The following is a 7147-nucleotide window of genomic DNA, read 5'->3' as shown; positions in this document are numbered from 1 at the left end:
TCCTTGCAACACCCCCCCCATTCCCCGGGGCAACTGTAACCGCAGTCACAACTTTGTACATTTGGACTTTCGAAAGGCCTTTGACATGGTGCCGCACGTGAAGCTAAACAATGTGAGAATCAAAATAGGTGGTGGGGGCGGTGGGGCTGAGGGCACGGGGCGGCTGCAAAGAGACTTGGAGAGATGGTGCGAATGGGCAACGAGGTGGCAGATGAGCTACAACATCAGCAAGTGTGGGGTCATGCACCTTGGTGGGCCAAATATTATTTGGATGGACAGAAAATTCAATGGCGCAATGGGACCTGTGAGCCTTCGTGCAGGATCCCCTGAAGGTCGATGCTCATGTTGAGTTGGTGGTGAAAGCGGCGAATGCAATGTTGACATTCATTTCTAAAGGGATTGTGTACATGAGCAGGGGTGTGACGTTGAGACTCTATAAAGCACTGGAGAGACCTCACGTGAAGACTGTGGACAGTTTTGGGTGCCGTATTTGAGAAAGGACATGTTGGGGAGGGTTCAGAGAAGGTTTAGTAGAATTATGCCAGGAATGAAAGGGTTAAGTTATGAGGAATGATTGTCGGTCCTTGGACTGGACTCGATGGGGTACAGAGGGATGGGGGGGCCCTCATAGAGGCATTTAGAATGCTAAAAGGGCTGGACTGTGTCGATGTGGCGAGGATGTTTCCCCACAGTCGGGGGAGTCCAGGACAAAGGGGCACAACTTCAGGATAAAAGGGCGTCAATTTAAAACAGAGACACGGAGAAATTTCTTCAGCCAGAGGATTGTGAGTCTGTGGAACGTGTGGCCACGGGTGGCCCTGGAAATGAGGTCGTTGGGGGTATTTAAGGCAGGTTCTCGATTAGCCAGGGGATCGAAGGTTACAGGGAGAAGGCCGGGCAGTGGGGGCCGAGTGGGGAAACTGATCAGCTCATGATTAAATGGCGGGGCAGTCTTGAAGGGCTGAATGGCCGATTTCTGCCCCAATGGTCTCGCAGGAAGACTGGTGAGAGGCCCAGAACCAAGTGGCGGGGCAAGAAAAAAGAGAGGGGCAGAGTCCCTTGTGGCAGCATCATCATCCCCATTTCCCCCCCCCAACCAGAACCTCCCTACGGTGAGGGTCTTGAACAAAGTAAACACGCAGATTTTTGCAAGGTAATTATTCTAGGTCAGTGGTTTTCAAACCTTTTTCTTTCCACTCACATACCACCCAAAATAATCCCTACGCCATTGGTGTGGATTGTTATGAGGGACGTGAGTAGAAAGAAAAGGTTTGAAAAATCACTGTTCGAGAACTCGAGGAGGTGGGGGTGGGAAGAGGTTTAAGACAGACCTGGGAGCAACCTTTTCCCTCAGATGGTCTGTACTGGAACGAGCTGCCAGAGGGGAGCTGCAGAAGCAGGACGGTTCTGGCATCCAAAAGACAATGTGGACAGGAAGGGTTTAGGACACGGACCGAATCTGGGGAAATGGGGGGCTAGTCCAGAATGCTACCAATTGGGCTGAAGGGCCTGTGTATGGCCGGCTGTATAAATTATGACTGGGTGGGGCAGTTAGCGAAACGCTGTTAACACGCTAGCGAATGGGTCTGGGGTTTGAGTCGCACTGTCTGTAAGGAGTCTGTCTGTTCTCTCTGTGTCTGCGTGGGTTTTCCCTGGAGGTTGTAAGTTAATTGGGTGGAAATGGACAGCACAGGCTCGTGGGCCGAAAGGACCTGTTTCTGTGCTCTACATCTAAATTTAATTTTAACTTTAAATCTGCCTCATCTGCTGATGCATGAATCGCTAAAGGTTGGTTTGCAGATGGAGCAGGTTAACAGGAAGGCAGATGGAACGTTGGCCCTCATCGCTGGAGGAATTGAGTTTAGGAGCAGGGAGGTTCTGCTGCCACTGTACAGGGTCCTGGTGAGGCTGCATCTGGAGAACTGGGTGCAGTTCTAGTCTCCTTACTCGAGGAAGGATGGACTGCTTTGGAGGCAGTGCGGAGGGGGTTCACCAGGTTCATTCCAGAAATGAGGGGTTGGTCTGTGGGGAGAGATTGAGTCGCCTGGGACTGAACTCTCTGGGATTATAAGAATGAGAGGGAATCTGATAGAAATGCAAAAAATTATAAAAGCAGAGGTCAAGTAAGTTGTTCCAATGGGTGGGGGAGACCAGAACAAGGGGACATGGCCTCAAGATCCAGGGGAGTAGTTTTAGGACGGAGATGAGGAGGAACTGCTTTTCCCAGAGGGTGGGAAATCTGTGGAATTCTCTGCCCATTGAAGCAGTGGAGGCGACCTCAGTAAATATATTTAAGACCAGGTTGGGTAGATTTTTACATCGTGGGGGAATTAACGGATATGGGGAAAAGGCCGGTCGGTGGAGATGAGCCTCTCATCAGATCAATCATGATTTCATTGAATGGAGAGCAGGCTTGATAGGCTGATTGGTCTACTCCTAGAAGTTTAGAATATTGCAGCACAAAAACAGGCCCATCTCATCTGTGCTGAACTTTTTTCCTGCCTTGCCCCACTGACCTGTAACCAGTCCATAGCCCTCCACATCCCTCCCATCCATCAACCTGTCCAAATTCTTCTCTAATGTTAAAATTGAGCTCACATTCACCACTTCAGCTGGAAGCTCGTTCCACACCCCCACTGCTCCCTGTGTGAAGAAGTTCCCCTCATGTCCCCCAAAACATTTCCCCTTTCTCCCTAAAGTCATGTCCTCTCATATTTATCTCCCCCCCCATTTAACTGTCCATACCTCTCATAGTCTTGTAAACCTCCATCAAATCTCCCCTCATTCTTCTGTACTCCAAGAAATAAAGTCCCTACCTGTTGAACCTTTCCCTGTAACTCAGTTCCTGAAGTCCAGGCAACATCCCAGTAAATTTTCTCTGCCCTCTTTCTATCTGATTGAGATCTTTCTTGCAGTTCGGTGACCAAAACTGCACACAATTCTCCAAATTTGGCCTCATCGATGTCTTGTACAACTTTACAACATCCCAGCTCCTGGACTCAATACTTTTGATTTATGAAGGCCAATGTATAAAAGCTCTCTCGACAACCCTGTCCACCTGTGACGCCACTTTCAGGCTAAACCTCCTCTTATTCCTTATGTCTGAGACAAATGTGTCCCAACTCCCTGCATCTGCAGTGACAGCAATTTAAACTGTTCAGGTTCAGTGCCCTGGTGACTATCACACATGTGTGTGTAGGTCCCTGCCATAACCAGCATTCAGTTGAATAAACCCCAACCCGACCACCCAGAGAAAGCCTTCCTGCCTGGGAGAGGAGAGGGAGGCACCGACTGGCATATGTCCTTCAACCAGGGAGGGGAGTAAAAAAACAATAATGGAGAAACTCAGCAGGACAAACAGCGCACTTTAGATACATGAGGGAAGGGGGCCGGGGGGGGGAGGCCGGGGGCCGGGGGGGGGAGGCCGGGGGCCGGGGGGGGGAGGCCGGGGGCCGGGGGGGGGAGGCCGGGGGCCGGGGGGGGGAGGCCGGGGGCCGGGGGGGGGAGGCCGGGGGCCGGGGGGGGGAGGCCGGGGGCCGGGGGGGGGAGGCCGGGGGCCGGGGGGGGGAGGCCGGGGGCCGGGGGGGGGAGGCCGGGGGCCGGGGGGGGGAGGCCGGGGGCCGGGGGGGGGAGGCCGGGGCCGGGGGGGGAGGCCGGGGGCCGGGGGGGGGAGGCCGGGGGCCGGGGGGGGGAGGCCGGGGGCCGGGGGGGGGGAGGCCGGGGGCCGGGGGGGGAGGCCGGGGGCCGGGGGGGGGAGGCCGGGGGCCGGGGGGGGGAGGCCGGGGGCCGGAGGCCGGGGGCCGGGGGGGGGAGGCCGGGGGGGGGAGGCCGGGGGCGGGAGGCCGGGGGCGGGAGGCCGGGGGGGGGGGGGGGAGGCCGGGGGCCGGGGGGGGGAGGCCGGGGGCCGGGGGGGGGGGGGGAGGCCGGGGGCGGGGGGAGGCCGGGGGGGGGGGGGAGGCCGGGGGGGGGGGGGAGGCCGGGGGGGGGGGGAGGCCGGGGGCCGGGGGGGCCGGGGGCGGGAGGCCGGGGGCCGGGGGGGGAGGCCGGGGGCGGGAGGCCGGGGGCCGGGGGGGGGGGGGGAGGTCGGGGGCCGGGGGGGGGGAGGCCGGGGGCGGGGAGGCCGGGGGCCGGGGGGGGGAGGCCGGGGGCCGGGGGGGGGGAGGCCGGGGGCCGGGGGGGGGGAGGCCGGGGGCCGGGGGGGGGGAGGCCGGGGGCCGGGGGGGGGGAGGCCGGGGGCCGGGGGGGGGGAGGCCGGGGGCCGGGGGGGGGGAGGCCGGGGGCCGGGGGGAGGGGAGGCCGGGGGCCGGGGGGGGGGGAGGCCGGGGGCCGGGGGGGGGGAGGCCGGGGGCCGGGGGGAGGGGCCGGGGGCCGGGGGGAGGGGCCGGGGGGAGGGGCCGGGGGCCGGGGGGAGGGGCCGGGGGCCGGGGGGAGGGGCCGGGGGCCGGGGGGAGAGGCCGGGGGCCGGGGGGAGAGGCCGGGGGCCGGGGGAGAGGCCGGGGGCCGGGGGGAGAGGCCGGGGGCCGGGGGGAGAGGCCGGGGGCCGGGGGGAGAGGCCGGGGGCCGGGGGGAGAGGCCGGGGGCCGGGGGGAGAGGCCGGGGGCCGGGGGGAGAGGCCGGGGGCCGGGGGGAGAGGCCGGGGGCCGGGGGGGAGAGGCCGGGGGCCGGGGGGAGAGGCCGGGGGCCGGGGGGGAGAGGCCGGGGGCCGGGGGGAGAGGCCGGGGGGAGAGGCCGGGGGCCGGGGGAGAGGCCGGGGGCCGGGGGGAGAGGCCGGGGGCCGGGGGGAGAGGCCGGGGGCCGGGGGGAGAGGCCGGGGGCCGGGGGGAGAGGCCGGGGGCCGGGGGGAGAGGCCGGGGGCCGGGGGGAGAGGCCGGGGGCCGGGGGGAGAGGCCGGGGGCCGGGGGGAGAGGCCGGGGGCCGGGGGGAGAGCCGGGGGCCGGGGGGAGAGGCCGGGGGCCGGGGGGAGAGGCCGGGGGCCGGGGGCCGGGGGGAGAGGCCGGGGGCCGGGGGCCGGGGGCGCTGAAGTTGAGACGGTTGATTTCCCTGCAGCAATTGGAATTAATAAGATCTAGAGTGGGCAGCTGGCCAGGGCAAGGTGTCCAGCAAGAGGAAGAAGTCTTTAAGTGGGAGAAGGTGTCTTGGGGGGGTGGGATGAGGGTGTAGAGAGTTAGGCCTGGAGACAGAGGCGAAGGAAGAACAGTTTGGCATCGTGGCGTCCACAGTTGGGGCAGAGGGGGACGAAGGTGAGGCCTCTGCGGAGGACTAAGCGCTCCATCTCAGAGATGGGAAGGCCAGAGGGGATGGTAAACCCCAAGCCAGAGTGAGAATCGGTGTGGGAGAGATGTGGAGGGGGAGGGGAGGTGGATAAAACCAGAAGGAACCGCGGAAGATGGGGGGTGGGGAAAGAGAGGTGGTTGCTGGTCAGAGCCATTTGAGGTGGGGGGGGGGTTTGGTTTCGACGTGGTGGACACGGATTACAAAGTGAAGTGTGAAAGGGATGCGATTGGAAAGTCGCCCTCCCCCACCCCAGGCTACTCACCCTCTATCCTGATCCGAGTTACTCGCTCCCGAGTCGTGCCATCTCCAAACGCTCTGACACCCCCCGCAACACTTTGTTTTAAACGTTAAACGGACAATATAGAATTAATCCGTCCCTTCCCAGGGACGCTAAGGAAAGACTCCCCGCTTGCAAACATACAAACCCCCCCCCCCCCGTATTTAAAGGGGGATTTTAAATTACAGGGGATTGGGGGGGGTTGAGTAAGAGGGTGGGAATTTGGGCGGTTTACAGATGAAAAGAAAATCCTCCCCTCCCTCTTTCCTTCCTGGATTTGGAGCAGGGGATCGCGGAAGTGGCGCAAAGCCCGAAGGAGGGAGGAGGGCAATTGCGCAAAGAAAATAAAACACCGAGAGAGTCAGAAGGACCCGGATCTGCTGGAATGACATCACCGACGGCCAATGAGCAGCCACTACGTCACGAGGATATTGACATGTAACAAGTAGAGTGGCAACATTATTTCCGGAAGATGCGGGCAGGGTTTCAGGTCCGAGTGGCCGCCTCTGGCGTGTCCTTACCCCCTTCCTTCTCTCCTCGCCCTCCCTCCTCCCCTTCCTTCTCTCCTCGCCCTCCCTCCTCCCCTCCCTCTCTCCTTCCTTCTCTCCCTTCCTCTCTCCTCTCCTCCCTCTCTCCTTCCCCTTCCTCCTCCCTCCCCTTTTTCTCCTCACTCTTCTCCCTCCCTCCTTTCCTTCTCTCCTTGCCCTCCCCTCCATCTCTCCTTCCCCTTTCCTCTCTCCCTCCCTCCCCTTCTTCCTCTCCCCTCCCTTTTCTCCTCTGCTCCCTCCTCTCCCCTCTCTTCCTTCTCTCCTCTTCCCCTTCCCTTCCTTCTCTTCTCCCCTTCCTGCTCTCCTCCCCTCCCTTCTCTTCTCTCCCTCCCTCCTCTTCTCCTCTCCCAATCTCCCTCTCCTCCCTCTTCCTTCTCTCCTCTCCTCCCCTTATCCTCTTCTTATCCTCTCCTCCCTTTATCCTCTCCTCCTCTTCCCCCCCACCCCCGAGTCCTGGAGGATAGAGGCTGCCTCGATGGAACGGAGACTGATGCTCATGATGGCGCTGGCCGAGTTCACAACTCTCTATAGTCCTTCCGTCTTGAGCATTGGCCCCTCCATTACCAGATGGTGATCCAACCAGTCAGAATGCTCTCCAATTACCTGTAGGGTCTTTGATGACATAGCGAATCTCCTCAAATATTTCACAAATTACAGCCGCTGGCGAGCTTTCTTCATGATTGCATCAACATGGAGGACAAGGTTATCATATGAGGAATGTTTAATGGCTCTTGGCCTGAACTCCCCAGTCTTCTCCCCATCACCTTTGATGCCTGGCTAATCAAGAACCCATTAATCCCTCAAATATTACAGGATGGTATGGATAAAAAAGGTTGGGATCTAAAATTAAATGGGAAGCAGATATTGGTTTTATTTTTTCTGAAGATGATTGGTCAGATATCTGTTATGATAGTGTAACTAGAATGATAAATGCACGTTATGCAATAATTAATTACAATTTTTTACATCAATTATATTTGACACCTGAAAATTTTTTAAAATATGGTTTTAATGAATCAGATTTGTGTTTCAGATGTGGTGATACGGT

At 60.1% G+C, this 7147-nt stretch overlaps 1 protein-coding gene across 2 annotated transcripts in view; it reads right to left on the bottom strand.

Annotated features, from left to right (window-relative positions):
- The window catches only part of LOC138740913 (protein phosphatase 1A-like), a 25209-nt gene extending 19281 nt beyond the window's left edge, over positions 1-5928 (bottom strand). The window contains exon 1 of one of the 2 annotated variants that reach the window (XR_011343209.1): positions 5537-5928. The gene's annotated coding sequence lies outside the window, so the exon portion shown is untranslated. The remainder of the gene's footprint in view (positions 1-5536) is intronic. The other variant, XM_069894235.1, reaches the window with a different exon arrangement.
- Positions 5929-7147: the final 1219 nt, after the last annotated feature.

The sequence above is a fragment of the Narcine bancroftii genome, chromosome 8, assembly GCF_036971445.1.
Source record: "Narcine bancroftii isolate sNarBan1 chromosome 8, sNarBan1.hap1, whole genome shotgun sequence".
Taxonomy (NCBI): Eukaryota; Metazoa; Chordata; class Chondrichthyes; order Torpediniformes; family Narcinidae; genus Narcine; species Narcine bancroftii.
The sequence above is the reverse complement of the archived record's forward strand: the minus strand, read 5'-3'. Positions and strand labels throughout refer to the sequence as shown.